General features: G+C 38.7%; 1 non-coding gene across 1 annotated transcript; it reads right to left on the bottom strand.

The window, feature by feature from the left end:
• Nucleotides 1–410: 410 nt before the first annotated feature.
• Nucleotides 411–531, bottom strand: LOC142460582 (small nucleolar RNA SNORA61). The gene has a single exon (XR_012786761.1). It is a non-coding gene; the product is annotated as a small nucleolar RNA SNORA61 (small nucleolar RNA).
• Between the last annotated feature and the right edge of the window lie 20,864 nt (nt 532–21,395).

The following is a 21,395-nucleotide window of genomic DNA, read 5'->3' as shown; positions in this document are numbered from 1 at the left end:
AGATAAATGGCTTGGCAAGCCTCACCTGTCTCATCTCTTGTTCGCTGATGGTCGGACCAGTTGTAGCTGCCTTAGTGAGTTCTCTGCCTAAGCTTGCAAGGCTCATTTCCTGCAAGACATCCCTGAGGAGAAGCCATAGGGACCTACCCTGATGCAGCCCTGGGTGCTGCAGCAGCCGCGTGGAGACCCCTGCCAGCGCTGAGATGCTTACACATTCACTGACTCAGCCTTCCTCCTGCAGTGTTTTGTGAGTCTGAGGAGGGTTTTGTAGATTGGTGTCACACATATGGGCCATATTGGATTTATGGGCTTGGAGTGGACTGGGTTGGGATGCTTTATGTAACCTTATCCTTTATATAAAACTCTCTGTAGTCTACCTAGACTAACACAATGATGTGGATTTTTTGTTTGCTTGTTTGAAACTAGCTGACATGTCACTGAAGAATTGAAGTCAGTTTCAAGTGTCCTTTTTCTCTTTTTATAACCACTCAGACCAATGTTTAGATCTGATGGGTAAGAAAACTAGATGGTTTTTAAGGTCGTGACTTTTTTCCTTTTAAAAAATTCAATTATTTCCCTTTTATTCATGGAATATAACATATGCAGAACAGAAGCATGCTATAAGTAGTTGCACAGCCATTTTGGATCATTCTGATTTTGATATTCCTAAATGCTTGTGATTTTGAGCATCTTCAATATGCTTAGTGGTTCTCAGTATACCTTTATTTGTAGAATTGTTTTTTCAAATCATTTGCCCTTTCTAAAGTGATTTGTCTCTTGCTATCATTCGGTTGCAAGTGTTCTTTACATATTCTGGACATACATTCTTTTTATATGATTTGCAGGTATTTTCTCCTATTCGATGGGCTGTTTTCTTACTTTCTTGATAGTAGTCTTAAAACACGTTTTTTTCCTTCAGTTTTTAAAGCTGTCTTATTTATCTACTTTTCCTTTGGTTGCTGTTATCGTTAGTTCTTATCTAAGAGACAATCACCTTATTCCAGGTCACATGTTTTTCTTTATATTTTCTTCCACAGGTTTGCTTTAACCATTGCATCTTGGTTTCTAATTTTGCATATTGTTTGAAGTAGGCATCCAAATTCACTTAGATCCTAGTATCATTTGTTCAAGACTATACTTTCCACATTGAGATGTGTTGCCACCCTTAGCTAAAATACAATGTGTGTGTATTTTTCTGGAATCTCAATGTTGTACCATTGATATTTATGAGGAGGTAACCCCAAATGGACAAAAGCTCTGCTTTCTCAGAAAGGCAAATCTTTCTTAGTAGGCCTGCTCCCCCATCAGGGGAGCAGCAAGCCTCTTGCTCTGAGTTAGTGCACCCAGTGGGATTACACGCGAAGGTACTCTCTGGCCACAGTGAATTTTTTTTTTATAAAAGCACTTTCACTCAAACCTCATTTTTTGTGATTGCTGATTTAAAGAACAGCATGTGCCTGTGAAGTTTTGTTTTCCGCTTGGAAAAATTGCCGTAGAAATTGCTGGGATCTTGAACACCACTCACAAGGACAGCACTAGGGGAGTAACTCAAGCATATGAGTGGTTTTATCCTTTCAAAATAGGTGAAATGTTGATTGATGATAAACCTCTTTTTGGACCTCCGTCCACTTCATAAATGGATGAAAATGTCGACCTTGTTCTGCGTTTGGAGTTTGTTCCACCAGGTCAGACTGTTAATAAAGCTTTCTATTTATAGGTTCTGAAAGATGGCATAACAGTGTGTGACAAAAAAGGCCTGATTTGTGGCCAATGGGGACTGGTTTTGCCACCAGGACAATAGCACTTGTTCACACAATCATCTCAGTGCACCAGTTTTTGGCAAAAAACAGCATGCGCTCTTGTCCTATAGTCTTGTTTCCAAGACTATAAATCTGATCGTAGTAGAAAGCTTTCTATTTTTTTCATAGAATGGATAGTGGGGTCTGAGTGCTAACCCTGTAGTTATAACTTTAGGCCACCAAGGTTCCTTCCTAAATTAAATCCCCTTTGGTTATGTTCTATAATATTTTTTTGGCATTTTGTGGGATTACATATACCTATTTTCAGAGTACTTTTGTGATCAATTTTTAAAAGGATGTATATTTGTAGTTTCATTTTATAAAATGTATTTGTGTGGTTTTTATCTGGGTAATACGGTCATCAAGAATGATTTGGTGAAATCTCTCTCCTTTTCTATGTTTTGGAAGTGTTGTTTGATAAATTGGTACTAGTTTTATTAAAAATGTTCTTCAGAATTCATTAGTAAGGCCTTCTAGTTCTAGGCTCTTTTTATTAGAATTTTTAATTGCTAATTCAATTATTTTAATTGTCATAGATCTAAGCAGAGTTTGTATTTCTTCTTGAGTAAGTTGGGGTAAACTTGCTGATGTATCTCAATAAGTTAGTAGATAAATTATGCCTGTGTTCATGAAATTTATTATGATATTCTTGAGGACTTGCTTACATGGTTTCAATGGGCCTTAGCTTTCAAAATAACCAAAATATGAATTCATATTTATAACTAATCTATACTGGATTCTGTGACAAATGTCTGGGTAATTAATACTTTCACCCATGGACACAGATGTTGTAGCTATCCTATGTAATTTAGTTGGCTTCAGAACCAAGCAGCTTTTTCATAATGGCATCACTGGAACCTTTTGAGAAGTGAAAGGGAACAAGAGGTTGCAGAATAGTCTTCTTTCTCTGTGGCATAGTGGGCTACGAGTTGGCCCACTACCTGGAAGGTCAGCAGTTCCGGAGAAGAAAGATGCTGCTTTCTGCTCCTGTAAAGACTGACAGCCTTGGAAAGCCACAGGGACAGCTCTAACTGTGCTGTCGGATCGCCGTGAGTCAGAATTGACTTGATCACAGTGAATTTTTGTTTGTTTGTTTAAGTTTTCCTCTGGAATTACAGAGATTGGGGAGATCAAATTTGGCAAGCAGAAAAGAAACTTTAAGTCTAGTAGGATGACTATTTGATTTTACCAATATCATGAACTTAATTTATAAATCCTAAAACTTTCCTGTGTACAGAAGTCTAGTAGTGTGAGGTTGTCTGACACCAGTAAAGACTCATTTTGAGTCTAGTATACTCTGTGTGTATTTGCGTGTCCTTAGAGTCACATAATTTACCACATCTTTAAAGACTCAATGTCACTTAAATGCAAATTTGTGTGGCTTATTTCTGCAGGTGTTCCTTTCCAAGTGTTCATAAATAGTAGGTGAGTTCAGTGAGAGACCTCAGTGCAGATTTATGGGGCTATCAATTATCTGGTTAATTGGTCTTGTACTTGATGATTTCAAACATGTTCAGCTCCATTAAATGCAATGCCAGTCTTTCCAAGGGGCCAGTTGATCTTTGTGTCTGTGAATAGCTGGTTGTAAAAAAGGGTTTTCTATACTTCTTTGCTATATGACCATTTACAATTTGGGGGAAACAAAGACAAAAACCAACTGCATAATCGTGGGAGTGGGGAAAGCTTTTCAAAGCATAGCACAAAGTATAGAAGTCATACGTACGCGCACACACTCATACACGCACGAAGTGAGGAAAGGAAACCACATTTTAAGACATTTGAAAAGGACTCTGCCTGAATGAAAACCTAACGAACGTAATCTGTAACAGAAACTAGAAAAAGGTATGAACGAAATAAGTCAGTATTGCTAGAAAGCACTCTCAGCATCTTGTGGGAGTAAACTTGTTTAAATGTATTATCCTGTCACACACTCTGACATTTGAACACATTATTTGAGTCGTCTTTCCTTTTAATAATACATAAATTAAATAATAATTTTGAAAACTATATATATGGTTTTCAAAATAATTATTTAATTATTATATTATAATGTACAAAATACTATATTATTATATACTATATACTTATATATGATATATAATTATTAATTAATATATATATGCTGTTTCCCAGGGAATAGGTTCACTTGTAAGTATCTATTCCATTGCATAATTTGGTTGTCCCTACACTAGGTCCCCATGAGTGGAGTGAGTGAAAATGAGGAAGAAAATGTTTAGAAGGTTGAAAGACATGACCATTGTTTTTGTGTTCAAGGTAGTGACCCTACTGACTGATGTCTTTGTGTTCTTGAACCAGCTGAATTCAGGATTGGTTATTTGAATCTAGGCATGATCTAAAAACCAGAAGAATAGGTAATAAATGATATTCACGGATGAGGTGTAGAAAAAGGGGATTTCTAGCAATACCCAATAGTCAAGAAAATACAAGTGTCACCATAGAAAGTATTAGTAGGCAGGTATGGAAACATGGGGACAACAGGGAATGTAACTGGAATAATAGAGTTGGGAGATTCATTGGAGGAAAGCAGTCATGCCATGAATTAGAAATGGTCCATAGATAGGAACTGGAAATACGGGAATCCAGGACAGATGAGCCCCTGAGGAACAGTGGTGAGAGTGGCCATAACGGGAAGGTAGAGGGAGGGTGAGGGAGAAAGGGGAAACAAATGACAAGGTCTACATGTAACCTCCTCCCTGGAGGATGGACAGCGGAGAACTGGGTGAGGAAGATGTCGGATGGTATAAGATATGATAAAATAATAATTATGTATAAGTTATCAAGGGTTCTGGGAGAGGGGGGAGTGGGAGCAAGGAGAAAATGAGGAGCTGATGCCAGGGGCTCAGGTAGAGAATGGGTGTTTTGAGAATGATGATGGCAGCATATGTACAAGTGTGCTGGACACAAATGATGTATGTACGGATTGTAAAAAGAGTTGTATGGGCTCCTAATAAAATAAAATGAAGACTCCGTGCTTCCTAATTGTACCCAGTTTTCCTTGCCATGCTTTTAAATGATTAAAGCCAATGGTATCACCTTCAGAAGAGGTCAAACTTGATAGTCTTTGCCATCTTTTTTCATTTAGGACAGTCTTTTCTAATAAAAACGTTTTATTAGGGGCTCATACAACTCTTATCACAATCCACACATACATCGCTTGTGTAAAGCACATCTGTACATTCATTGCCCTCATCATTTTCAAAGCATTTGCTCTCCACTTAAGCCCTTGCTTGGCATCAGGTCCTCTTTTTTTCTCCTCCCTCCCCGCTCCCCCTTCCCTCATGAGCCCTTGATAATTTATAAATTATTATTTTGTCATATTTTTCCCTGTCCAATGTCTCCTTTCACCCCCTTTTCTGTTGTTTGTCCCCCAGGGAGGAGGTCACATGTAGATCCTTGTAATCCATTCCCTCTTTGCAACCTACTCTCCCTCTAACCTCCGAGTATAACCACTCACACCCCTGGTTCTGAAGGTATCATCCGCCCTGGATTCCCTGTGCCTCCAGCTCCTATCTGCACCAGTGTACATCCTCTGCTCTATCTAGACTTGCAAGGTAGAATTCGGATCATGATGGGGTGGGGTGGGGTGGGGGTGGGGGAGGAAGCATTTAGGAACTAGAGGAAAGCTGTATTGCTGTATTCTTCATTGGTGCTACATCGCACCCTGAATGACTCATCTCCTCCCCTACACCCCTCTGCAAAAGGATCTCCAGTGGCCGACAAAGGGGCTTTGAGTCTCAACTCTGCACTTCCCCCTTCAGTAACTATGGTAAGATATTTTTTTGTTCTGATGATACCTGATCCCTTTGACACCTCATGATCACACAGGCTGGTGTGCTTCTTCCATGTGGGCTTTGTTGCTTCCGAGCTAGAGGGGCGCTTGTTTACCTTCAAGGCTTTAAGGCCCCAGATGCTATCTCTTTAGGTAGCTGGACACCATCAGCTTTCTTCGCCACATTTGCTTATGCACCCGTTTATCCTCAGCGATCGTATCATGGAGGTGTGCAACCAGTGATATGATTTTTTGTTCTTTGATGCCTGATATCTGATCCCTGCGGAACCATGTGATCACACAGGCTGGTGTGTTCTTCCATGTTGGCTTTGTTGCTTCTGAGCTAGATGGCTGCTTGTTTACTTTCAAGCCTTTAAGACCCCAGGCACTATATCTTTTGATAGCCGGGCACCTAGGACAGTCTTTTCAAAGTTCACGCACATGTAGCCAATATTGCTAGGTCGGTTTCTTTGAATGGAATATTGAGATAATTACCATGTCATAGAATTAAATAGTTCACTTTTATTAAGCAGAGGTTGCAGTTCTCACCACTTACAACTTTAGAACATTTTCTCCTTTCTCGAATGCAATGATGTTGACTCGTCATTGTTTTCTCTATAGATTATCGATGCTGAATTCCCTATGCAGGAAAACAGAACAAAACAAGGAAAAAACAGAAAACAATAACCCAGCAACAATGACCAAGTGAAATAGAGAAAATCCTCAATAGAAAAATAAAGTAGAAAATATTTAAATAACTACAATAAATTTTAAATGGCTCAAAGAGAGATCATTTTAGCCTAACTACAATTGTTGACATCTACTTGACACTGATTTCTCTTTTGTGCACATACCCCATTTTATTCAGTCATGAATTGATAGCTGTTTGGGTGGTTTTAACTTTCGGACTGCTATAGCTACCTTTGCTATGAACACTCGTGTTGAAGTTTGGTGCGTCATTTGGTTTCAGTTCTCTTGGAGCTTATCTAGAGGCAGTACTGCTAGGTAATATGCTAATCTCTTTAACCATTTGAAGAATTGCCAATTTTCTCCCAAAGCAGTCATATCATTGTATATTTCTACCAGAGGTTTCCATTTTTCTGCGTCATTACCAGCACTTGCAGTCTGTCTTTTTTATTATAGTTTTTGTAGTTTGGGGAAGCACATTTTTGTGCTTTTAGATTTGCATTTTCCTAATGATTTTGTACATTCTTAGTGTCATATGTGTGCTTTGGGAGGAATTTTTTATTAAAGCCTAATTTAAATTTTAATTGCATTCTTTGTTTTTAATTTTGGGGATGTAAATGTTCTTTACACATCAAGGATCTCTTTTTTCAAATATGTTACAATATTTAAAAATATTTTCACCCATTCTGTAACTTATCTTTTAATTTTCATAATGATGTCCTTTGAAGCAGCAAGTTAAACATTCAAGTAAAACTTTAGTAAAATCCAAGGAGAGTACTCTTAGCAATCTATAATAAAACATATCATGGTTCCAGAAGGTGGGCTTGTCCCCGCCGTGCTGTTGGTGTGATTGGGGTGGGGGTGGGAGGCAGGGCACAGGCCTCGAAAAGAAAAAAAACAAAACAAAACAACAAAAAAAACCATATCACATACAGTAAGCTATCAAAAACCAAAGATAAAAAGATAACTATGAAAACACCAAGAGTATAAATGATAAAATAAATGCAAAATAATCTATGATGTATTCAATGGTAACTTTCAAAAATTACAGAACTATACATTAATTAAAAACAAAACAAAACAACCTAGTGCATCAAGTTTATTTCAACTCACAGTCACCATCTAGAGCAGAGAGAAGGGCGGCCTGGAGTCTCTGAGGCTGAGCATCTCTGTAGACCCGCAGCCTTGTCTTTCTCCTCTAGACCACGTGCAGGTAGAAATGCTGGTTCCTCAGCAGTCCAGTGCATAACCCACTGTCCCAGGACTCACATGTTGGTTGGTATCCCAATTAAAAAAACATAAAAGCTACTTCTAGCACACACAGAAAGTGTAGTGTAGCATAGTATGTGTGTACATGTGTGTGCACCTATATTAGGAAAACCAGTGTAACAGCATCTATGTCCTCTGGGAAATAGGATGTTAAGGTTGAGGGCAAAACTTTTACTTATTTTATATATTTAATTTAAATAGTAAATTTCATTTTTCAGTAGGGAAAAAGGACAGGGCATGAAATAAACTTTTTTTTTAACTTAAAATACTACACCAAAAAATATACCAGGGTCTTTATTTAACAATATATGCAACAGGTGATTTTTCAGAGGGAAATACAATTAAAATGAATGCTATGCCAAGTGGGAGCATTTTCACGCTGGATGGCATGTCTACGGTGTTAGGCTCTTGAATTTATCTAGTTAGAGTCTCCTTCCGTTGGAGGAGACTGATCAGATAATGACGAGGATGGTGCAGGAGTGGGAAGTGTGCTGGTTCTCTTGCCCAAGGGTGCCTGGGAGTGGGAACTGATACAAGGACAGCTTAACAACAAAATGTGTACTTGCATAATTCTAAACAACAAATGACTTAAAAGGAGGATTCTACTGTATTTATATAATACAGCTTCAATTCAAAAAGATTAATGGCACTTTAAGGTGCTTCCTGCTTTTAATTTAGTTCTTAAACACTTTTTATGTTCATGTAGAAGAAAAATTCTATGCTATGGCTGATAATATTTATGTAGAAAATATTCTTTCATTTTTAGCAAAGTTGAGCTATTTCTCATCATTCATAGAGGAGAGGGAAAGTAAATCTCAAATCTTTTACAACTATCTTGTCAACAAAGCACATTTTTCTATCAAAGAACAGAGCCAAACTGTGAGAATGTATAATCCCTGAAAATGCTTCTATAGAAAAATGCCAATACCTTCTACCCACAAAATGAACAAGAGCAGTACATTGTCATGAATGATGAGAGAAGAAAAGCTGTATGTCAATATAATGACATTTTTATAAGTTCAACTGCATAAGGAAATAGATGCCCCCAAATTTCTTTTTGTGAGATACAGACAGGACTTTATCATCTTGCATGCCATTTGTGTTATTATGTTTATTATAGCATATTAATTATTTTATACTCATTGATTTAATCAGAAACTGTCACAATACTGTCTAAAAAATACAGTGTCCCAGGCACTGTTGTAAACCTCAGGAATAAATGTTTAGCAAGGTCACTGTAGGCTCTAGGGCAACTCACAGTGAAGGAGACTTTATTACCCCCGAATCCAAAAATGTTTCGAAACAACAAACGCATCATAAATATATGTGTTGTCCTACATTGGGTCTTGGTATTTCTCCTTGGGCCTTATCTTGACATGGTTGTGAGATTAGGTGCTCAGTCAGGTGCTGACTCATAACAGCCCCATGCACAGTAGAATGAAACACTGCCTGGTCCTGCGCCGTCTTCCGATTGTTATGTTGTACTTCACGGTTGCAACTGTTCTGTCAGTCCATCTCCTTGAGGTTGTTCCTCATTTTTGCTTACTCTTTGAAAACATGTCCACAGTGCATTAGACAAAGTCTTCTAAATGCTTCTTAGGAGCATCTTAACTGTACATCTTCCAAGACAAAGTTATTTGTTAGTTTGGCATACATGGAATATTGAATATTCTTTGCTAATGTCACAATTCAAGCATATCAATTCTTCACTGGTCTTTCTTATTCCTTGTCCAGCTTTCACATGCACGTGAGGCAGTTAAAAATACCATGGCGTGGGCCACATGCACCTTTGTCCTCATAATGACATCATTGCTGTTTTGTCACTTGAATGATGTATTTTGTGACAACTGTCCCCAATATGATGCCTCTGATTTCTTGAGGGCTGCTTCAATGGACATTAACTGTGTAACTAAAGACAATAAGTTCTCAGCAACTTTAATCTTTTTTTTTGCAGTTTATCAGCATATTTCTCATCGGGGCCGCTCTAAGGATTTTTGGTTTAGGTTGTGGTAATCTCTACTAAAGGCTTTAGTCTTTGCCGTCTCATTCCATCAGCAAGGTTTTGTCATCTGCTTGTTAAATGAATCTTTCTCCAATTCCAATGTCACCTTCTTCATAAGTGTACTTTCTCATATTTTATTTCCTGACACACAGATTGACCATGTATGGTGAAAGAACACACCCAGGATGCATACCTTCCTTCATTTTATACCCCTGTTCTGCCACATGACTACCTCTAGGTCTCTGTACAATATAATTAAGAGTTCTGGAATTTCTGTTTACATATTCATAGGTTGCTGTGAGCCACACAGGTAGATGCCTCGCAACAATTAATAAGACAGAAGTAAATATCTTTGACTTTCTGTGCTTTTAGCCAAAATATTTCTACAGCAACACATCAGCACATTAGCTGATCCAAAATATTCAGTGACTGACATGTTAGGAAAGGAATTCTTATACTTTCACACACCCAGTTATTAGACTGTCTGTTACCTGGGTCACAAAAGCTAGAAAGAAGATCAAGCAAAGTTGGATTTTTACTGACTCAACAGCTGTTCTTTTGGAAACTGCCTGTGGGGAATATTCTGGAATCTATTGTTATTATTATTATAATGTTTATTTAAATTCTTTTATCCTAAATATTATGAGTATAAATCCCACAGATATATGAAAAAATCTCTTGGGCTCATGAATATAAAATAAAGTGAAAATCATTTGAATGAACCTTTGAAACATTGTCATATCCAGAACAGATGAAAGCAGGAGAGTTGTTTATTCTTCTATGCTGAGGGTGGGTTTGCAAGGTTTGAATAGAGCAGTTTGACACCATTAGCACCTCACAAGGGAACTTTCTCTCTGGTCACCTCTGAATTGATCCCCGGATGACCTCCTTTGTCCTCTTGCACTCATCCCAGGTTCATTTGGTCATTGCTGTTTTACCTCCTTGCTTCCAGTGGCCAATGTGTTTATATATTCATCGTTATGAGAGAAAATAAACTTAATTCTATTTGCTTTGCTATTAGAGATGCTAAGTTCTTAGTCATTTGGGGGAAAGTGTTAGGGATTACATTGTGTTCTCTAAAATATGTGTTAGAATACTAAGTTCTACCTGTGTAGGTAAATGTACGGTTGCTGTGGGTAGGTGCCATTGAATTATTCGGACCCAAGGTATCTCTCTGTTCAACACAGTGGAACATTGCCTGCTTCTGCACCACTCTCATATCTTTACTGTGCTCGAGCCCATTGCTGCAGCCAACTGAGTCAGCACTTCTCATTGAAAAGTCCTTTTTATTTCTGTTTGCTTTTTGTAGGCCTTTGATCTACATTCTGTAAGGTAATATAACTGTCAGATAAAGGCAGTCTGCTTCTACAGAGCCTTAGAATTCCGATATTCTGTTGGTTTTCTGCATGTCAGAATCAACAACTTTTTAGTGTAATGCAATGCTACATTATATAATGTAATGAAATATAATCAACTGCCATAATGCATTCTGGTATGATATCACCACTTATCCCTGTGGTGATTGTATCCTAGGGTGGATCCTAAACCTAAGCACTTCTGAATTATATAAAGAACAGCATAGACACAGAGGCGCCCAGATTGGGGGAGACAGGTGTTAAGTGAAAAGTGCTAGGATACCAAGCTACCAGCAAAGAATCAACGTGACTAGGCAGTCCTTTACTCTTAGCTTCAAGAGGTGACAAAAAATGCTCCTGTTCTTTCAAGTCACCCACGTTGGCATTTCTGCCCAGCAGTATCAGCACACTAAGAATGGAGGTCCAGAGCAGCACTCACCTTTCCCCCTTCGGTACTGCAGTGATTCACTCAGTTTCTGTTCCTTATCCTCTGCGAACGAAAATGCACTTGAGAGAAAGGCTTTTCTTCTTTTCAGTCACATATCCTTTCAGTGCTTCTCAAGAGAAATGGGGCTGGAATGTCTGTGGATATTCCAGACCTGAGCTTAAGATATTTCCCATGTTGTCATTAATACCTATACTTCCTGTCCCTTTTCTCACAGAAGAAAGTCCTTACAGAGATTAAGATCCTAGAGGGTACAATGAGTAGCCTGCCGTAAGTACTTGTTGTGTTATTTCTAGAACTCTCTCAGTAGTGTGACAATCTTCAGAAAAAAAGTAATCCAACATTTCAAGGGAAGGGGATGTTAGACCTCTTAGGAAATGAAATAACCCAAGGGAAAGAGAAAAAATACAACCCAGCATCTTGACTCCGGGAAGACCCTCAACGTAGTCACGGTCAGCGGAACATTCCTGGGCAATATTGCATTATGATCCAAGTCAGAGTTCACGGCCTAGAGACAGAGGACTTGATATGGGCAGAAGCAAAGCTAGTAGGTTTCTCTAAATGTGCAAAGTGATGGTGCTTGGCTTCAGGCCACGTCACAAAGATGGATCTGGCCAGTGGAGGGGCAGATGTAACCTTAAAAATTCCTGAGTTGTACCAATGATAGACATTACTCATTATTATGGTTATGTTTGCTTTCAAACTTGGTATCAGTAAAATAGAGAAGAGGCCAAGAATTTGACAGAATTCTTCAGAACATATAGTCTCATAAAAATAAACTGGGAAAGGCAATAGGTTATTTTTACAGCCTAGATCAGGTCAGCGATGCGGTTTATTTCTAAGCAAAAGTAAAGAGGCAGGAAGAAATGTCACTGTGTTGTGTTGGATTAAACTGAAGATAGATCCCAATTCATGTTTCTTTGAAGGAAGCAATGTCACATAGGGCTTTGGTAGCAGATTTGCTCGATACAGTTCAGACTTTGATTTCTGAGCTATTTCTCCCCTGTGTATTCATTATAGATCCAAGTATCATGAAATCCTTGAGAACTTAAAGCTTTTTACTCTTTATCATGACGTTGCACATTGGTTCAGTTTTGAAGAATTGGTTTGCTTTAGGATGGGGTATCATCCATATGAAAGTTTTAGACTTTGATCTTTTTTTAATTTAATCATTTTAGTGAGGGCGCATACAATGCTTCTCACAATCCATTCATCCATCCATGTGTCAAGCACATTTGCACATTTGTTGCCATCATCATTCTCAAAACATTTGCTTTCTACTTGAGCCCTTGGTGTCAGCTCCTCTTTATCAGCAGGTACTTCAATCCTCTTCACTGTCATCAAGCAAGATTGTGTGTCTGCATGGACAGGTCATAAATGGGTCTTCCGCCAATCACGATGCCACATTCTTCTTCATAACATGCATCCTCTCAGATTATCTGCACAGCATACATATTGAATGAGTATGATGCAAGGCTTCGCCACTGAGACAAACTGTTCCTGATTTTCAAGTCTGGACACTGCTTTTTAGTTTAGTTTGTGGACAAGCTCTGCAAGACCATAATGATGGTGGCATTACATTATTGAGTGGTTTCAACAGTTTATTATTATCAATACAATCTAAGTCAATAAAGCACAAACATATTTATATTATTCTCCGTTTTCTTCCCAAATGCTTCTAACATCAGGGATATCTCATGTGAAATGGCCCCTTCTGAATCCAGCTTAAATATCTATCAAATCCCTGTTGCTGTATTGCTATAGTCATATTTGAATTATCTTCAGCAAAATTTTACACATATGTGGAATTCATTTTATATTTTATAATTTCTTTATCTTATCAGAATGGACATCTTTCTTTGAAATGAGTATAAATATGAATATCTTCATTCAGTTGGACAGGTAGCTGTCTTCCAAATTTCTTGGAATAGGTAAGTGTGATCTTCCAATATTGCATCAGTTGAACATCTCAGTTGGTATTCTGTCAGTCACTAGAGCCTTATTTGTCTCAGTGCCTTCATTGCAACTTGGCTTTCCAGAAATTCAGTAGCATCAGTTCATCATATGCTACCTCCTGATATTGTTGAATGTCAACCAATTTTCTTTTTGATAATGACTCTGCATATTGCTCAAATATGCCATAAATCCCTTTTTAAAGGACTTTGTTATAAAATGAAAATTTTATTTTGAAGACAAAATTATTTCTGGTATTTTTAATACATGGAAAAGCTGGACAATGAGTAAGGAAGACCAAAGGACTGATGAGTGAATCATGGCGTTGGTAAAGAGTATTATATATACCATAGTCTGCCAGTAGAATGAATAAATTAGCCTTGGAAATATAGCCAGAATGTTTCCTTGTCGGCACTCATGGTCTCTGGACATGCTTCAGGAGGGACACTTCCTTGCTGGCCTTTTCATTTGCAGCCAAGTGCTTCATTAGCGTCTCGTGGAAGCTCCTTATATGATGTGCTGTATGTCTTTCATACCAGAACACCTTCAGGATTTGCCCTATGGCGTAGTAATAACGTGTTGGCTGCCTAATACTTGATATAAAGGAGGCTGGAAAGGGGTCCTTGCATCAAGGGGACTGGTATTGCAAGTTTGGTTTGGAATAATCATGTCACCCACTGGCAAAGAAATTTTATTGCTTTAAACAGACACAGGAAGAAGAGGAAGAACAATTCAATGTTTTGCCAACTGGTCGTCCTGACCTACATGGCTATGGTCTGATTTCTTGCCTGCCTCTTGATGCTTTGTGTGTTCGCCAAGGGAGAGGAGTTACTTCATAAAGTTTTGGTCATTTGTGCCCATAGATATTTAGAAATGAAATGAACGGGAGTAAAGTAGAATAACATAGTGAATAAATTAATGAAAAAATACAAGTATCAGGATCATTTTTGAGTAATATGTTGGGGAAAACTTTCCAGTTAGTTTCCCACCCCTGAGCCTCTGGTTGCCAGTCTGTCTGCACTGGATTTTCTCTCTGGAATATTTCCTTGGTCAGAGTTTCATGCCAGCTGTCTAACTGTGCTCTTCACCCCATACACACCCCCGCCGTCTCATTGGTGAGTCCTCTCTGTTGTTCTTCAGAGTTCATTTGTTGCTTACTTTTTAACACCTTTATCCTCTACTGAATCTGAGCTACTTGAGAGCTGGATGAAATGTATGTTTCTCTAAATCCAAGCATAATGCCTATCACAAAGTAAGTTGTTGATAATTACTTCGAGAAACCAATGACTCCATTTTCATATGGTCCTGCTTACACACTCTACAAGGTAAATCGGAGGGCTTGCCGAGAGAAGAGCGAAGCCTGGCGGGGCTCTCAGGTACATGTTGGACAGTAAGCTGCAAAGTCGGGGCTCCCAACTCATCAGCTGCTTCTCGAGAGAAGGATGAGACAGTTTTCTCTGTAGATTCCCAGCTTCAGGAACCCCCGAGAGCAGGGGTGCTCACACTTTTCCAGCAGGCAAGCTGCTTATAAAATGGTCAAGTCAAAATGACCTACCAACTACCAAAATGAAAAACATATATTTATTTATTGCATTTATTCATAAATGCATTGAGAATTCTTTATATGTGCAATGTTTGTTTATGTACCTTGCAAAACCCCATGAGTCCATACTGCACAACACAACACAATTAACTATGTACATTTTTTGTCATGACCTGAGTTTACTCTGATGACTTGCACTGAATGGAATGAGCCTGGGATGCATAGTCCGGACAGTAGCTGCTGACAGCCAGCCTCAAGCACACTTACAAATGATCATCAGTCATAGTGGAAAGGAACTTGGACTTAATTATCTTTATGTGGGAAAAGGCTGACTCATATAAATACGTCGAGCTCAATAATACAGTCAAGGAGGTAGCACATTTCTCATGTTTGGGTACTTTCCCTTTGCCAGTAAGTTCCAGAACTGTTCATGCGCTCTGGACTTCAGCTGCATGTTGGCTTGTAGTGTCAAAATCTCCAATTCGTAGGAAAGTGATACGTTTTTGTCTTCTTACTTGGTCCAGCTCCACTCCTCATTTTAATACCCTTTCTTATGTTTAAGAGAAAACAACCAAGGTCTAAAACTTGGGGATAACTTAGCTTGTCAGTTTGGCTGCACTTAGCGCAGTTGTTTGCGCATGCGTTTGACACCTAAGATTGCATCTGATTGGCTGCGTTGTACATCAATTGAGTGATGGGATTGATGATAGGCTTACGTCTATTTTTTTAATGTCATGCGATCTACCCAAATTACTTTTGTGATCAACGAGTAGATCGCGATCAACGCATTGAGCACCCCTGACATAGAAGATCACTATGAGTCAGAACTGATTTGATGCCAGTGTATTTGGGGGAAGTCAGAACGGTGAGAGTTCTATTTCCCTTAATAGTTACACACCAATGCTTGCCTTCCAAAAACCCGATGGTTTTGAAAAATGAAATAATTTGTTTCCCAAATTTCAGAGCTGTTCTTCAGGGGTGAGGTATTCCCCCCCCCCCCGAAATAATGCTAAACATATATCGCACCTTTAGCTTGAGTCACATTTTATGAAAAGCTTGTCTTTTTTTGTACTTCCTCATGCTCATTTAAACTTATGAAGAAAATTTAGATTCCCCCGTATTACCAAACTCTAGACAAATTTTTTTTTCTAAAGAACAGTGCCCTAGGGTCAGCTGGTACAGCAATTATCAATTAAATTTTGCTTTATTTAATTGTTAGCAAAATTAGCTTTTAAAAATCTCATTTAATTCTCTTTTTAGTCTTACTTCTTAAGAAGGTAATTAATGAACGGCCTATAATTAAACATGAATGCTAAAGCACAAGGAACTTTTAAATTAAATCATCATTGAACTTTTTGCTGTACTCTCCACCAACTGGTACTCAGGTGCCACAGTGCATAAGCTACACCCCCTTTGAGTGTACCCAAGTTACATAGTTCAATGCCTCTTCTGGGTTAGCTTTTCAAGCTTTATGTGCTTTTAAACTGCATTCTAAAGTATTCATGAAACTTCAAAAATCACACGTGAACTAAATAGCCAATAACTGCGTTCCACCCCTGGCGGGAAGGCTGTGGTCTGAGATTGTCAGGATTCATTTCCCTCTTCTAGAGCAACCTCACTTGCAACCAGAAGTGTATCCAGCAGAGGGGCGGGTATGCCACGTGTTCTTGATACCACTAGCATCGGAGAGCCAATGAGCTATTTTGTTTCCCCAGCCCAGGTTCCATCACAAAAGGTAAGAGGTCATTGCGCGATGGAAAACTAATGACCACAGGCACTAGTTTGGGTAGAAACGCCTCGAGGCCTAAAGCCCACACTTAAATTCCTGATTGAGATGTAGAGACTCTAAGAAAAACAAAATCTCCTCTCCAGAGTAGTGGTCGGCAACTATTCAAAAATACCTCTAGAGCTCACATTTTGATGATTATAGAACTATAAACCAATATTTCCATTTCAGGTAGCATGCAAAAATCAGTTTATTATTATGGTTTGCATTTTTAAAAACTGAGAATCACAATGCTATAGCAGAAGAACTGGTAATGAAAACAGTAAAGGAAAAAAAATCCCAAATCCATAATCTTTTCATCCACTCACCAGAGTTAATATTTGTTAACATTCTGAATTTTAGAATATAAACATATATGAAAGGATTCAAAAAAGTTTCAAAAAATTCATGGAAAAAAATCTATTATCTTTCAATTGATCACATTCCACTTTCGAAGCCCCCTCATATAGAACATGAACATAATACATGTATACATTACTCACATTGACTCCTTTCTTGTGTTACTGTTTTCACGTGCATTCTACTGACTCCAGGACCTTCCAAATTCTTCATGTGCTATAATTGCTGTGGTTTACCACTTATCATTGAAGATTTTAGCTTTTTAGTATTTTTGGAAAATTCCTATTCAATATGAAGTGTTGTCACTTTCTCTGATTAGTTCCTAAGTATCACATTTTGGAACTTGTATTGCTGAGTATTTCATTTTCTGGTACATTGTAGCAGATGACCGTCGACGAGAAGCTTCCCCAAGGCTCTTCTACTATCTTACAGTCGGTGGAGCAGTTAGCGCACTGCAGAGCAGGAGTTCCTGCTGCAGTTTGCACAAGGCTGAGATCAAGATGTCTGCTGCATACTTGTCTCTAGCCCGACGTTTGCCAAGTCGGCATGGTTGAGTGAATTCTGTTTCTTGCAGCCGAAGGACAGATGTTCTTGTTTCATTGAAACCTGTTCTGCTAGGGACCTTCTCTACATTCTTTGGTACTTGATCATATTAATCTTCAAGACTAGGATGGAGGATCTTCCTTATGTCAAACTCCTTTCATATTTTGATTCTCTCTTACCAAGAAAGCTATCTGTGATAGTTAGTTTTTTTTGTTTTTGTTTTGTTTCTTTTCCCAAGTGGCACCTGTAGAGAAGATATGGGTGGTCTGATGGTAACTCTTGGTGGGTGTGGCCTTCTTATAAGGAGAATCCTGGGCACTTCCCTCCTCTCTCTGTTTCACCTTCCTGCTGGTAAGTCACGCTGAGACATTCCAGTTCCCTATGATGATGTGTCCACCACCATGATCGTCCTCTATTTTACATCACTGCATGTGGCTGTGCGAGTCTGAGGAGGGCCTTACGGACTATTATTGGACTTACAGATTTGAGTTGGTCTGGGCTGGGATGTTTTATTGATACATAATTCTTCCTCTTATAAAGCTCTCTTACATATATATATGAATTTGTTTCTCTTGTCAATCCAGCCTACCATACCATCTCTTTTAAGAGCACATCCATTTAGATCAAGACTGTCTAGGATAATCTTCCTATCCTAACGTGAACTGATTAGAGACCTAGTGACTACTGGAAAAATCCTTCGCAGCAGAATATTATTTAGCTCAATTTCTGGATGAGTGGGGTCATCTTGAGGGCTGCCTTAGATTTCTCCTTACCATACTATATATCAAAGGATATGATATGTATATTATAATAAGGCACAGTGGTGACATTTCGTAATAAGGGTGAACCTGGTTACCCCACATAAGCTCTGTGACTAATGGATCCTGTAAGTCATACAACTTTGGTTTCCCGTCTGGACAGTGACAGTCTCACGCCCCCTAAGTTGTTGACTGAGCTGGTGTGCTGCTGCTTAGGGCCGCTTTGGTGCTGCTGACCAACTTTCCTTTTCTTGTACCTTATTCATAGTTGCCGTTCGTTGCTAGGTTCTGGCATCTACGAAATTGCCTCAAAGTTTAAAAAGATCAACTGCACGAAAATGTAGCTTAAGCTTCGTTCAAAGGTGCCTCAGCCTGGTGAGGATTCCCAGGGCACTTTAAATAGCCCCCTTCCTTATCGTGTGCCCTCGTAGCATCTTTAGGAGGGAGTTGCTCATGTCTATAAGGCTATATTTCAACCTGGATGACAGGCACTTGGTAAGATTTTAGTATTTTTCAGTGTCGCCCTTGTCATTTAATGGGCTTATTCATAGAGAACAGAACACAGCATGGTGGTGCAGAGTCCTCTGCTGTGAATGTCTGATCTCTTGCCTTCACACTAAATGATGACTCTCTATCTCTTGGGGGTTCATGATGCTTATTTCCCCATTCTAATTTATCAGACCCACCTCTGGTTTTCTCTTAAGTGCTTCCACCCGCATGCTGTGCCCATCACTGCATCATCAACAGCCTTTCAGGAGTTTGTTCAGCATTGTCAGTCATCCTGGCTGCCCAACGGAGAAGAAAAAGGAATATCTTCCCATTTCAGATTCCATAGCAGGTTTACCGGATTTATACTAACACGGAATTCTTTAGTTTTTCAAATATCTAAAGCTTGCTTTACCCATCCTGTATTAAACTACCCAGGTAAACATTCCCATACATACTTTTAAAAACATGGGGCTCTTGTAAATTATTTTATAGACTGTGAGCATTTAGCCATGATAATAATGTTTAGAGCCAATATGTAAAACTGTTTATGTTACCAATTTGGCTCTATTCTTTGCAGTGAGTAATTGTCGATTGATGACTCCAATTTACCTTTTAGTATTTCCATATTAGTGTTTGAATGATTTTGTTCATTCTGTGTAGTCAGTGATGAGAGTAATGATACAAATTTTATATATTATACAATATAATATATAAAATACATAAAATTTAATATATAAAATTTTATATGTTATATTTCATATAAATTATTTTTACATTTAAAAGTTTTATTGGCATATAATTCCCATGCCAAACAATTCAGTGGTTTGACTATATTAGAGTTGTACAATCAACACCACAATTAACTTTACATTATTTTAATCATTTTTGTCTTCATTGCTATTAGCTTTCCATTTCCTCCCAACCTGTCCTTTATAACCCTAAGAAGCTACTAATCTAGTTACTCTCTCTGTAGTTCTGTTTGTTTGTTTAAATCATTTCATTGTAGGATTGTACAACTCTTATCACAATCCATATCTATCCTAATTTTCATATAAAGAATATCACACAAAATATCCCCCAGAAAAATAATAAAACAGAAAAAATTCAATTCCAAAGAAAATAGAAAACAACGAAAACTGGAACAGCTAAAAATGGGCTTGTTAAAAAGTTAAAACAAATGATAAGGTATTAAAATTAATCAAACTGTATCTGTATAATCTACGTTCTGAAGCACTCAGTCTCAGGACAAGGCTGCGCACGTCCCCCGACACTGGTCTAAGATGATTCAATGGAGGCTCAGTTCCGGTAGAGACTCTGCAAACGGATCTGGGGCTTTCACTGTCAGTCATAGCCTTCTGCAAACTGGGCACTCAGAAGTTAAGCTCCGGTACAGGTCCATTCTCTAATCTTGGGTTTTGTTATTTACAATCCTTGGGTAACACACAGGGTTGTGTTTCCTCATGTAGGTTCAGCTGACACCTCGCTTAGACAATCCTTGGGTAACACACAGGGTTGTGTTTCCGCATGTAGGTCCAGCTGGCACCTCGCTTAGATGGCAGCTTGCTTGAAGACCAGCATTTAAGAATCCAGACATAGAGGGCCACCATTGGATTTATGCAGCACTCTTTGCTAGAGCATCCCTATCATAAGTGATCTCTTCATGAAGGTAAATATTGAGCAGGATCATAGCAGAAGAACAGATTGTTCTTATGTCAGGGCATATGGTTAAGTGGAATGGCTTAGCTATAGCACTTACTGGTGGCCAGGGGCTTTACATACAATACATCATTTATTCCTTGTAAAGTCACTGTTTCATTTTCCAGATCTCAGACTAGACATTTTCTGGTGACATTTTATTTGCTCTCTATAGGGTAAATGGAACAAATTCACATCCCAGATGTCACATGTACTAGGAAAAGAGCATAGTGATCTTCAAACCGGTGTTTATGTCCAAAGATTATTTGGACCACTTGATAATCCTGACAACAAAGTGAGACACTTCCCCAGCCCTGTGTCATTCCATGATTTTTATATTTGAGCCCATTGTTGCAGACATTGAATCAATCCCTTTTCTGCTGACTCCTGAATTTCTCAAGCATGGCTTCCTTCTCCAGGATTTGGTCCTTCCTAAGAATGTAGCCAAAGTATGTGAGACAAAGTCTAGCCATCCTCATTTCCAAGGAGCAGTCTAATTTTACTTCCTCTAAGACAGATGTGTTTTTCAATCTCTTCCCCAACACCACGATTCAAATGCATTCACTCTTCTGAGATCCTCCTTATTCATTGTCCAGTTTTCACTTGCACACACCACGATTCAAATGCATTCACTCTTCTGAGATCCTCCTTATTCATTGTCCAGTTTTCACTTGCACACGAGGCAATTTCAGATACCATAGATTGGGTCAGGCACAACTTATTTCTCAAAACAAACTAAGAAAAACATCACTGCCAACGAGTATACACATAGCAGAACTGCCCTTTGGGATTTCCAAGACCATCAGCCTTCCCAGGCGCAGACAGCCTCACCCTGTGAAGCCATTGGGTGGTTTAAATAGTTGACTGTGTGTGTGACCCAAAAGGGGTTTTGTAGCAGATTTGTGGGGGCTTTGACCCCATGGCAGTGGGTTTGAGATGCTC

The sequence above is a fragment of the Tenrec ecaudatus genome, chromosome 10 (genome assembly GCF_050624435.1).
Source record: "Tenrec ecaudatus isolate mTenEca1 chromosome 10, mTenEca1.hap1, whole genome shotgun sequence".
In the NCBI taxonomy this organism is placed as follows: Eukaryota; Metazoa; Chordata; class Mammalia; order Afrosoricida; family Tenrecidae; genus Tenrec; species Tenrec ecaudatus.
Note: the sequence above shows the minus strand (reverse complement) of the source record. Positions and strands in the feature narration are given on the sequence as shown.